General features: G+C 39.7%; 1 long non-coding RNA gene across 2 annotated transcripts in view; it reads right to left on the reverse strand.

Annotated features, from left to right (window-relative positions):
* LOC142498548 (uncharacterized) overlaps positions 1-13,803 on the reverse strand; it is a 202,457-nt gene that overhangs the window by 23,438 nt on the left and 165,216 nt on the right. The window contains exon 4 of one of the 2 annotated variants that reach the window (XR_012802466.1): positions 1,938-2,030. The exons of the other annotated variant lie outside the window; for it this stretch is intronic. This is a non-coding gene — a long non-coding RNA (uncharacterized LOC142498548). Of the gene's footprint in view, positions 1-1,937; positions 2,031-13,803 lie in introns of those variants that run through there. 2 annotated transcript variants of the gene reach the window in all.

Consider the following 13,803-nt stretch of genomic DNA (forward strand, 5'->3'; position numbering starts at 1 on the left):
TGAGATAAATGATATTGGTAGAGTCGCAACTAATAAAATGATCAATCCTATGATTAGTTGCTGTACGAGTAGAGGAGAAACCTTTAATTTGTATGGACCCGTGTGGAACCAATTTACACATTTTACATTTTAGGCATTTATAAAAGCCTTTGGTATCAAGAACGTCATAGTTGATGTTTCTTGGTGAGATGGTTTAAGACAGTGTTTCCCAACTCCAGTCCTCAGGGAACCCCAACAGGACAGGTCTTAAGGATATCCCTGCTCCAGCACAGGTGGCTCAGTCAAAATGACTGAGTCCCTGATTGACCCACCTGTGCTGGAGCAGGGATATCCTTAAGACCTGACCTTTTGGGGTTCCCTGAGGACTGGAGTTGGGAAACACTAGTTTAAGACAACTGGGTGCTATTTTAGTTTTAAATGTATCCATTTTTGTGAACAGAACACGCAGAATATATTTAATATTCCCATTTGACTGGTATTAATTTAATTGTATTAAATGTATTGCCCTATGAAGTGTGCGCTTCTCTTTGTCTGTGTGTGTGTGAATATATATATATATATATAATCAAAAAATAAATAGATGATACCGTTCTGTGGCTAACGAAATGCTTTTATTTGTGCGAGCTTTCGAGATACACTGATCTCTTCTTCCGGCGATGTTACAATGAATGAAGCAAAAGGTATACTTAAAAACAGTGTCTCTTGGAATGTTATCAGTGCTGTTCCTTCCCCCGGTGTGGATGTGTTTTATGGCTAGAGGTGTCAAAAGGTTACTGTGAAAGCAAGTGAAGAAAGAGTGTGTATGTGTATCAGTGTGAATAAAAATGTATATAAATATATATATATATATATATATATATATATGATATTGACACAAATATTTATTAGATTATGTGGATTTTTGATCCACATTACCATAAATATTTATTATCTGACATTTATATCTCAAATATTTATCAAATATAGATCTGTTTTTCCAATGACCTGTACTTTAATGAAAATTAATATTAACAAAGATCAAAGGTGACCAGAAAGAAAATATTTTGGAAAATATTACAACCTAGAAATAGTGACAACAGTTTGACCATGTTACATACCTAGAGGCAAATACAATGCTGATGGTGCAACTGCCTATGTAACTAATCAAGGAGCCAGATGTTGCAGCTTCAGTCTTCCAAAGATTGACATCTGTGTCCTAGGAGGGATATAACCGCCCCCCGAGAATGACCTAAGGCACTAATCTCACAGTAGGCATAATGTAGGTAGTACAGTTAACACAATTATTCTTATTGGGATTGCATTTTTAAATATATTTTAAAAAAATGTGTGTATATATACATATATATATATGTATGTATGTATGTACAGGTATGTATGTATGTATGTATGTATGTATATATACATATATGTATATATACATATATATACACACTGTTTGTGTGTGTGTGAACTTGAGCTAAAAAAATTACTTCAACTTGCATGGGGTCCCTTTCGCAAACAAGGGTGGAGAATTTATGGAGATTGCAGTTGAAAGCACAGGAAAAAACGGAGCTCGCTAACAAAAAACAGGATAAAAAAGTATCAGATGAGACCGAGCACTTACTGCGGAAATGGCAAGAAATTATGCAAAACAAATGTTGAATATACAAAACTGAGCAAATCAATCCACAAGCCTGCAACTGATAACTGAAGAAAATGTAACTGCCATATGATAGAGGATTATTGAAGACGAAAGGTACAAAGAAGACAATGCAGCAATTTATGATTGGGAAGAAGCAAATCATTGCACTCAAAAAAGATGATGGATCAACAATAAAAGACTGTGCACCTATCATAAGGATATTTACAGTACATGAAATTAAAGGAGTACCCAGATAACACAGGGCATAATCCAGTAGTGGAAAGTGAGAAAACCCCCACCAATGATTTACCATGTGTCCTTCCAGAAGAAGTGGCAAAGGCAATAAAATCCATGATCAATGGGTAGGCCCCCGGGGAAGATAGAATTACATCTGAAATTGTGAAATAAGCTGGGGAAGAAGTAGAGAACATTCTTGTAAAAAATCTTTACATGCTGCTTGAAGAACAATAACATTCCAGAATAATGGACCAATGACATCCTCATCCACAATGTAACGCCAAGATCTGATTTGCGATGCTTCGTACATAGGCCCCATGGAGGCTATATTTACTAAGCAGGGCTAATCCATTATACACCTAACAGTGCCAGAAGACACCTTACAGATAATTATAGTGAATGGGCCATGAGGTGTCTTCCAGCGCAGGAAGGTGTCCTGTATAAAAGCACCACTTAGTAAATATGAGCCAGAATGGGTTGTCCTACAAAACATATGGCCAAGATATAAAATAAAAAAACATTTTTTATGTTAATTTCACATTAATAAAAGCCAGTAGCTAAAAGTCTGGTCAATGATTTCCACTATAAACATGTAGAACTAGTATATCCATACATTTTAAAATGATGACATCATGATGTGTGCACACAGTGAATACACTCGTAATATATATTCTCAATATGAGCTCTAACTACTGAAAAATGAATGTACTCTGGACAGCCAGATAAGAAACAAATCTACTGAAATTACAAGGAAAAATATGTTATTGATATGTTCAGTATTTGCCGCCAGTTCACAATGTTTAATCGTACATATTTAACATCATGGAAGGCATTAAAACGTGTACAATTCAAAGCAGTCTCTATCTGAGGATAAAAGAATCAATCCAGCTGTACTCTTGAACAGACAATAGCATTAGTGGTTTCAGTCATAACTAAAGGCGAGTCTGCTGATTATTCTGATGAAATTACATTGATTTAATTTGCACACTGTGAAGAGATTTGGCAGAGACAGGAATGGAGACCTGACATCTCCGTTGGAATTCTAAGTGACTTAATAGCCAAGTTTGTATATCGCCATCTATTCTGCCAGCCTATAGTATATTTCTTCTTATTTAAGGTCATTATTTTAAGAGGAATTCATCTGACTTTGATATGTCTTATATGTTCTGTGCAGAATGTAGCGAAGCAGAAAATCTCAGCTGTAATACAGTTTGGCAACACGAACCCACCATATCCGTACCTGCACCATCCTGTGCAATTTAATTGGCATTCAGTGTGTTGATAAATGAATTGGTTTAATGGGACAATATACTTAACATATGCAGGACTCTCAAGAGGAATACGATTCATTTTTGCATTTCACACATTGACATGCTACGATACCAACATAGTCACTTCCAACAGCTGTGCCCCAGCCGATGACACATGCACTGAGCCAACACATAACATTATTTGCAGGCTAATGTTCTAATTGTGTTGCTCTCTGTTTGAGCAGATTGAGTCTTACAATTTACTATTATTTAGATGCAATTCTCAGAATGAAAGCATCATTGATATATATCATTCTTTGTGCATATACAATGACTATGGAATGTATCTTATTGTTGGTTATTTATGAGATGTCAAATTATGGGACCCCAAGAAAGAGTTTAACCATACTTTAAATACACTAAGTGTTTGGCGTTTCTACCTGTGTAGTATAAAGTAGAACTTCAGTATTAGGTGATACCTTTTTTATTTGGATTAACAATATATATTATAAGACAAGTTTTCGATAGTTCTCCTCTCTTCCTTAGGTTAACCATACTGATTTACAAAGATTCCATAAGCTTAACACAGATGTATGAAACTCATGGAATCTTTGTAAATCATTATTGCTGACCTGAAGAATTGAGGAGAACGCTAGAAAGCTTGTCTCATAATATCAGTCCAAATAAAAGAAGTACTCATTTATTCAGCCCTATCGCAACTGGACTAACACGGCTATTTCTGCTTAATACCTGTGTAGTGTAATGCGATATGGGACTTACATATCATTATTGTCATCCAGACTTGATCAAACTATGGTCCTAAATGAAACTACAGACATACAAATGCAAATGGTCAGATTAATAAAGTGACAAATACAGTACATGCCAATGGCACCTTCTCTCCCTACTTTCAAATCATAGCTAAAAACAAACCATCTGAATGAATCATTTCAGTAGCCTCAACCCATGACTATTCCTTTTCACACCCATATTGGCATTTACCAGCCACTGTTGTTAGGCTCTGCTCTGTACTTCACTTACAGTTACTATTGTTTTAAAGCAGCAATCCAAGTTTGGCCGTTTTGTTTTGCTGTTTTTTATTTTAATAGGTTTGAAGAAGGGGTGTCTCCGAAGCAGAACCCCACTAATTTCCACTCTGGGACTCCCTGCTTCTGTAGATACTTACCTCCATTGGGGGTGCTGGTAGCCACCCTGACTGGGTTCATTTGATGGAGGATTTTCAAAGCTCCTGCATCCTGCGAGCCAATACGAAGCCAGAACGTCATCTCGTGCAACATCCTATTGGCCCGCGTAATGTGGGAGCTTTAGACTGCCGAGAGATACCTGCTACCCCTACGGATGTAAGTATCTCTGGAGGCAGGGGTCCCCAAAGCTGACCCCCTGCTTCATATCTATGTAATTAAAAAAAAAGTGGGGGGGAACTGTTACGCTTGGAATGCTTCTTTTTTTTAAACCTTCCATCATACCTCTTAGATTGTAAGATATCTGGGATAATGGAAAAAAAAGAATACTTGCTTGTGTAGCGGGCATGTAAAATGGCTACAGTCATCTCTCCTGCTGACAGTAAGGCCTGGTAAGTTGTGGGCATGCCAGCAGTAATTATGGAGGTTTGCCCTCACACCCTGGTGAGGTGCCCTGTGTATGGATGGGAGTGGTCACAGGCTCTGACTCCATGGTTAGTGATGTCAGAGGTGTGTCAGCTTCCAGAGTGTACATAAGGCACAGCACTGTGTCTAAAAGTTAGTTCTGCTAAGTGGAGGAGGAGTTCTGAGTAGTCTGCCAGAGTTCTGAGAAGAGTAGAGTTATGTTATAGTAGCTGAGTAGGAAGACTGTGTCCAGGGACCTGGCACAGAGTAAGGACATCCCGGCTGGGATAGGGAATCCCTATTAAAGGAGAATTACACCTTTCAAAGGGAAGCACTGAATGATGATGAGTGGCTAGAGAAACTACTGCGAGGGGCAGCTAGCCCACCTCACGCAATAAAGATGCTCTTAATTACCAACCCTCTCGTGTACATGTGTGGAATGATTGTACAGAGAGGAGCACCACAGAGGAGTTCCTCGCCAGGACCATCCCCAAGTGACCCTGATGAGGTGGAGGCGTTGCACTGGAACTAGGTAGGACTCAGCACACTACCTCAGCTGCCTGTCTGGACGGGTCCTCCCCACACACCATCATGCGGGAGACTCAGGAGTCCTGTTGCCAACAGGTGCACCACCAGACACTATCACACTGTAATGGGGACCGGTTAGACCACAGGGGCCAATGTGAGATTGGGTGGGTCAGGCCGGTTCACAAAAACCGTTACACTTGTATAATAATAATAGCTTGTTCTTGTATAGCGCTACTAGTTTTACATAGCGCTTTACAGAGACATTTTGCAGGCATAGGTCCCTGCCCTGTGGAGCTTACAATCTATTTTTTGGTGCCTGAGGCACAGGGAGATAAAGTGACTTGCCCAAGGTCACAAGGAGCCGACACTGGAAATTGAACCAGGTTCCCCTGCTTCAAACTCAGTGCCAGCCAGTGTCTTTGCTCACTGAGCCGCTCCTTCTCCCTTGATAGATTTTGAATATTAAAGGCAGTACATTATTCTGTATATATAATATTTTGCAGTTACTCTTCATCAGCTGCAAAAAAAATGACCAAATCATGGATGTACACTGTATAATGTATACAATAGATATTATAGCTTGCTTTTAAAGCTGCAGACCAACCAATATCCTACATGTGTTTATTTTTTAAACAAATCAGTTCTGTACTATGAGAAAATACTTGTAGCATTTTTTTTAAGCTACTCGAAATGGCATTTTGAATTTATTATAATGTAAGAAGCCTTTTTTTGTTTCTATAGCAACTATTTGAAAAGTCACTTTCCCTTCCTCTTCTGCAACGGGCTCTGACACATCCGTTTTTGAGTCCTGCCTCTCTCTCTAGCAGTGCACAAGCTCAATTTTATCAAGTGACTGCCTGGTCACATGATCTTCCCCACAGAACTTTGTCATATTAATATGCGTTCCACTGACTGCAGAATACTCCTCCGCAGCCATTTAGTGAACCCCTGAGCTGAATCTTCGCCGATCGATCACAGGAAAATGGGTTACTGGCAACTTAGCTAAATGCAGTATTTATTATTGTGTGGATTGTATTAATGCACATATTAAACTAAAAATAAATTAAAAAAAACATCTGTTTGGACTGCTGCTTTAAAGAGGATGAAAAGAGCATGATTTACTGCCTTTTGCATTTCTGTTTGAAGGTTTAATAAACGTTTTTTTATAAGCCTATGAAATCTGTTTTATATGCAAGACTGCCTACTCTCTGTATTTTGTTTACAACTGGAGCCATTTTTAGTTACTGTATCCAATGTATCTAACATGGTAACATATTATTACAGTGACATGGTAGATTAAGTTCAAATAAAGACAAATGTCAAATCAAAGTTCAACCTTAAATTCTATTTAAGTGAGATACTGGTCCTATCTTTACAGTATTGTGTGTGTGTGTGTGTGTGTGTGTGTGTGTGTGTGTGTGTGTTTGTGTGTGTGTGTGTGTGTCAAACAAACAAAAAGAAGTCAGTGTAACTATTGAAAAATAATATTGTGGCAGACAATGATAAAATAAAAATAAAACACTTCAATTGAGAATAAATTAGGTTACAAATGTTGACCTAAATATACAGCGTTATAAATAATTAATAAAGAAAATAGTTACCTAAATACCAACTAAACAGACAATAGCCACAGGATTGTGTAGCAGAGAGGAAAGTATGTTTGAAGTGTCCAAACAATGATAGCTAGGAGCCAAAGCTGCAGCTTCTTATGTGGTTTAGCCAACCACTAAATACCTACAGAGAAAGAAACAAAAAGAAGTGCAGGCTCCATAGCATAAATCGGGGGATGCAAGGGATTTATTAAAAAGAGAGCAGCCCAATCGATAGGACATGCACTTACAAGGGGGTAGAAAGTTAAAATCACGTAGAGTAAATACTCACAGCTAGAACGGTCATCACATGGGAGCAGGAGGACTGGGAACAGGTATCAGGTACAGGGGGGACCATACAGGTATCACCATGATCGTCTGCTTCTGCCAGTAGTAAGGAGCCATTGCTGGCTTTAGCAGTCCCGTAGCCTCACGGCGTACAGCCTGGAGTAAATCAGCTGGATGTTCAGCTCACAAGTCACGCCGGATCACCACAGTTCTGCCCGTATCTCCTCTGCGTGATGACGTCACGCTAGCAACAGCTTTTAACTTTCTACTCTCTTGTAAGTGCATGTCCTATCGATTGAGCTGCTCTCTTTTTAGTAAATCCCTTGCATCCCCAGATTTATGCTATGGAGCCTGTGCTTCTTTTTGTGTATATAGCCATGCATAATAATGGTATACTACTTTCCTCTCTGTTGGCAGTAAGTCCTGATAAGTACAGGTATGCCAGCAGTAGTTATGGAGGTTTTCCCTCACACCCTGGTGAGGTGCCCTATGTATAGAGGGGAGTGGCTGTATGCTCTGAGTCCCTGGATAGTGACATCAGGGATGCGTCTGCCTCCTGAAGTATATAAGGCACAACACTGTCAGTTAGTGTTGGTTCCAGCAGTTGTGTGAAGTAGCTGGTAAATTGTATTCTCCTGCATAAGGGATTGTAGGAACACTTTTGTGACCCTAGTGCAGTAACTAGCGGTACAGGTTGACCAATCAAGTCTGTCTAAGCCACTCTGTATCCAGGGACCTGGCACAGGGGTGATCTCTCTAGGAGAAGAGGGAATCCCACTTCAATACGGGAGGGCGTACCTGGCAAAGGGACAGCACGAAGAGATGTGCGGCTAGAGCCGGCAGCTGCATGGGGCAGTCTGCTACATCCCAAACTACAATAAAGATGGCCTTGTTAATGAAAACCCCACTGTGTGAGTGTGAGATTACTCAGCAGTGGCAGTCACCACCGAGAAGGAGTTCCTCACCAGGACCATCTCCCTGCGGAAGCATAGATCCTGATGAGGTGGAGGCGCTGCACATGATGTAAGTTGGACTCGCACCCACTACCTCAGCTACCTGTCCTGATGACATCCCCTAATACCATCAAGCAGGAGACTCAGGAGTCCTGTTACTTTCAGGTGCACCACCATACACGAACATGTAATGGGGACTGGTTAGACCACACGGGCCAATGTAAGATTGGATGGGGGAATACCCGTTACAATTGGAGGCGCTGCTGAGATACCTGTCAACAGGACAGGCTTTTGCTAGGCACACTAGGAAACAGGGAAAGTGTATGCTGCCACTTTGTGCTGTGTTGGGATGGAACCGCAGGGACGACCTGGGAACCTGAGAGGAGTTAGTGGGTCTGGAGAGGGGCTATAGCTGTCCGAGTCACCTTGAGGTAGCGCTAGGGGTAGGATGCCTGAAGGGATAGCCTGTTAACGAGGTCAGGAATTCTGGAGACGATCTGCACTAGGCTAGCCAACAGTAGGTAGACGCCCAAGTACTGCATGGAAGAAATAGAGTAATCTAGTCCATTCCAGATCACTTACCGAAGGGAGCACAGACTGGGAGGAAGGAGATACAGCAGACACAGAAAGAGTGAGCCTAGCCTGAGGTAGTGCAAACACGAGTCAGATCTACGTTAGGTAGGTGGTGCACAAGGCATGTTTATTGTACTGATGTGGTAGCTGCCCCGCAGAGCGGAGCTCCATGTACAATAATCCAGTATACAGTGATCGAGAAACAACCGTCAGAATGGAGGATCTGCAAAGAGCAGAGGGTCCAGGAGGGTGGACTGAGGAAGAAGAACAAGCTACAGGAGCTCTGTTGCCTACAGGTGCACCACCAGACACGAACACGTAATGGGGACTGGTTAGACCACCCGGGCCAATGTCATGTCATCAGTCATGGCAGCCAGAGCGCGCCTCCGCTCGCGCATCCCTCTCGGGAGCTCCCCCTTGATTGGCTGGTGGCGGCCTGCGGTGTCCTGAGAGGGTGAGCAGCGCTGCCAGTAATGTTGATAGAGCGGGTGGAAGTGCTGCTGCCAAGGAGGAGGACAAGGGGAGAGAGGAAAGCCCCAGGCAGGTAATTACAGCGGGGCCCCCAGGGAGATCAAACCCTCAGTACCTGTCTCATGTGCAACATCCCTTGTCTCGTGTGTATGTGTGTGTGTGTGTGTGTGTGTGTGTCTGAGAGTGTGTGTGTGTGTGAGAATGTGAGTGTGTGTGTCTGTGAGTGTGTGTGTGTGAGAGTGTGAGTGTGTGTCTGTGAATGTGTGTGTCTGTGTGTATCTGTCTGTGTGTGAGTGAAAACACCCACCCAGTCACCTTCTCTCTGTTACCCTCTCTCTGTCACCCTCTCCCTGTCTCTCTCTCTGTTACCCTCTGTCACCCACATTCTCTCTTTCTGTCCCACCAACACTCTCTCTCCTCTATCGCACCCACTCTCTCTCTCTGTGTCACCCACTTTCTCTCTCTCTCTCACTCACACTCTCCCTCTCTGTCACCCACTCTCTCTCCCTGTCACCCACACTCACTCTCTCTCCCTGTCACCCACAATCTCTCTCTCTCGGTCACCCACACTCCCTCTCTCTCTGTCATCTACACTCTATCACACTCTGGATCTGGATATCTTATTTACCCTGTATATCTTAACTGCCCTATACCTACACCGAAATAACTTATACTGCTATCTTTCAGATCTAACTCTCGAGCTTCACACGGGAGACATCGAAATCCTGCCTAACCCAGAAGACAGGTAGGGAACACCTCCCCTCCAATGTATAACATTGCGGGAATGAGGGTAGCTGGACATTGAGGGACTGCAGATCAGGTAAGATCCCAGGCGGGATTGCTGCTTTAGATATTGTGAAGCGGGGGCGTCCAGGCACTGGTTAAGGGGTTCAGGAAACTAGTCATTCACATCTGGCTTTTGTTTCTAGATCCGACATACACACACACACACACACACACACACACACACGAAAATGAGAGGTAACTCTCAATGTATTACTTCCTGGTAAAACATTTTTTATAAATAAAAATAATTATATATATATATATATACACACACACACATGTAGAGGTATCAGTACCGTGTTAGCCGAGCTTCAATAATCAAAAAATAAATAGATGATACCGTCCTGTGGCTAACGAAATGCTTTTATTTGTGCGAGTTTTTGAGATACACTGATCTAACATCGCCGGAAGAAGAGATCAGTGTATCTCGAAAGCTCGCACAAATAAAAGCATTTCGTTAGCCACAGAACGGTATCATCTATTTATTTTTTTATTATATATATATATATATATATATATATATATATATATATATATACATATAAATAAAATATGACCTACTATTGATTATTTCTTTTGTCTTTATTAGCTCTAATTTTATGTAACCAGACAAAAGATTTTATGGAGAAAGTAATCAGTGTTTCCTTGATCTAGTTCAGACACCTCCTGGCCCCGAGTAATGTCAGAGGTCAATAGAAAGCTAATGCCAGATTATCAATCCAAACCGACTGTCTTTTCCTTCTGAAGACAACAAGGAGTTCTTACATTCAGTTTTCTGGAATGTGTCAAAAGGCCAGGAAAAGATCTTGAAAGACAAAGTGAGCCCATTCATGTGATGCATATTAAAGCATGCATCTTTCATGCAATATTCAGTGCTCTTTCGCCATTTCCATTGCCTTTTAGGGACAGCACATTAACTTTATATAGAAGCAATTATTGTGGAGTACTAATTAATTTACATATGATTTTTAGGAAAAAAAACACTTACAGCACTCCTTCAAGAAATGCAAATCATGTGTAAAAAATATGCACATCATTAAAGCTAAAGTAAATCATGATCTACATTATACTAGTGGTGTGTACAGTACAGTCATAAAGCTTGGCTGTTTCTCAATATAATCAAGTTTACATACTGTAGATCTCATGATAAAATTACAGCACTCACAATTATTTGGAGGTAACTTTGATGCATGAATAACTTCAAAATGTGATCGCTTATTTGTTACAAACATTCTACACAATGTTAATTGAGCGTCTAACAATTTATAAACTATAGTAAAATTAGACCTTGTTCAGATATCTGAGCAAGTTAAAATATTTATTTTATTAAAATATTGAACTCATTTAAAAATTCTAAATTGGTTCTCTTTCACTTGATTATAAATTCATAAAAAGTCAGGCACGGACAATTATTCGGTCTATAGATGACTTCTTTTTCAGAACACGGGGTAAAGTAAAAGTGCCTAAGACTAATAATATTTTAATTTCAGATGTGTGCTATGTGTGTTTCAGATGTGTACAATGCATTGAATTTTTCAAAATGATACATTGGCTCTCTTTATCTTGATTATACTAGATCAAACATGGACACTTCTAAATGGGTAAACTACGCCTGGATTATTGGGGCTGCAGATGTCTTCTTGGAATTACAGTATGCTTTGGGCATTGTGAGTACCAACCAGTGGCTCATTGTCTATAAGGTGGAAAATACCCACGTGTCAATGCCTTGGAATTCGAAGGGATGCCACTTGGATGCTTTCAATTTAGCTGTAAGCTCAGACCGGCTTGTGTGCCCGGGGAAACCAAAAAAATGTGCGTGACAGTTTCTCATTACTGCATAGGGACAACATATGGAAAATTCATTGTCTATTTCACCCCTCAATAAGTACCATCAAATTCGATTTTGTTTACTCAGTCTTTCTTTTGATGCACGCAAATCAGTTCCATGTGAGAATCTAGAAAAGTATTGCATCTGGAAAACAATGTAAGGAATTTTTTCATAGGCTTAACAGAAAGATTACTTTTTTTATGTCAATGGTTGATTGGACCAGTCTTACACCAATGTTTCATAGTTACATAGTAGATGAAATTGAAAAAGGGTTGAAAAAAGACATATGTCCATCAAGTTCAACCTATGCTAAATTTAGACGACAGATACGTATCCTTTATTTGTATTTAAGTATTTTGATCTACAAGAAGAGAAACAAAAAAACCCCAGTGTAATATCATCACTGATGTCTCATAAGGGGAAACATAAATTCCTTCCTGACTCCAAGTATTGTCAATTTGTAACAAATGTTACAAGTATTTGCTCATAGTACAGAACTGATTTATTTAAAAAACAAACAAATAAACAAACAAAATAAAAACATGTAGGATATTGCTTGGTCTGCAGCTTTAAGAAAGAAATATCTGTATGGATGAAAAATGAAATAAATACTGTATATGTGCTATGGAACAGGAACTGTTACTATAAGAACATTATTTCTGGATCAAGTGAATGAGATTACTTCTCTAACATACTTTCAATTCTGCATGAATTTACTGCAATAATTTGTTTTGAGTGTAGAGGAGGCTGAAACAGCGACAACTTCAGAAAAGCATGTAAGAAAAATGCATTAATGTTTCAAGTTTAGAAATGATGATGCTCTTAAAGTCTATGGTGTGTTGCAGGTTTTTCTAACCAGCTAAGTATTTGCCAGCAGAAAAAGTTAATTTTAAAGTCCTAAAATACTTAAGACTATGAGCATGTATATCCTGCTCCAAAGTCTTACAAATATATAGGATTATGAGCAAGTGTATTTTTGGCATCAATTAATTTTTCCCCTGGTTTTTTTAAATGCAATGTTACTGTAGATTTTTAGACTTTACAGTTTGGGAAAACAAAAGAAGACACATCTTTATAAAGTACCATGTTAAAATGAACAGCAAATGTTTACAATTTATGTAATAACGGGAACTGCCAAAATGTTTTTACTTTCAATAAGTTATAGCATTGCCAATTTAAGCAGCGACCTACATAGACCCAGATTCATTAAACCGTGTTAGACTACTTAACTTAACATTAACCTAAATTAACATCATTTTATTCATTATGCCTATCCACTAAGGGAAAACGTTAACCCATTGTTACTCCTTGAAATAGCGTATAGTTACATTTTTCTGGCCATCAGTGCTAATGATATGCGTTCCCCCTAACATTGCATGTCCAAGAAGGGCAGTTTGGGTAATGCAGGGGATTAACGTTAGGGTATTTACAGTAGGTCATCCCTAAAGGTGGCTTAACCCCCATCCAGACCCAGAAATATAGGTTATCCTTAGGTAAGACATGCTTAACACCAGGTTATTTAAAGTTAATGCAACAAAGTGCTGATATACTTAACACAATGTAGTGCTGATTTACTTAATGCAAGATAGTGCTAATGTAACCATGATGTTAAATTTATATGCTGTAGGGTAAAGTAACCTACCTTAATATGTTGTTAGAGATTGGAGATCCCTTAGGTAACACAAGGGATAAGAAAGAAGATTAAAGTGAGGGATGAGTGATATCTACTGATAGTAATATAAGGTTGATACAAGCACAAATAATATTTCAGTTGTACTGGACACTTTGTTTTCATAGTTCTTGCAAAACCTTTGTGTTTTAGAATGTATGCAGAACTTAATCACTAATTATTGAAGTACAGTTGCTTCAGCTACATGGAGATGGAAGATATCTAAACAGAGAGCTGTTAGGTTAAGGAAGTGAAGCATCAATCAAGACCCTCTTTTCTCTGAGCAAATGCCTTCCCTCTCACCCCCTCTGGATCAGAAAAAAAGCTGGTTACCAGATGTTCTGGCTTATTAACACACACACACACACACACACACACACACACACACACACACACACACACA

This window comes from Ascaphus truei, chromosome 7 (genome assembly GCF_040206685.1).
Source record: "Ascaphus truei isolate aAscTru1 chromosome 7, aAscTru1.hap1, whole genome shotgun sequence".
Taxonomy (NCBI): Eukaryota; Metazoa; Chordata; class Amphibia; order Anura; family Ascaphidae; genus Ascaphus; species Ascaphus truei.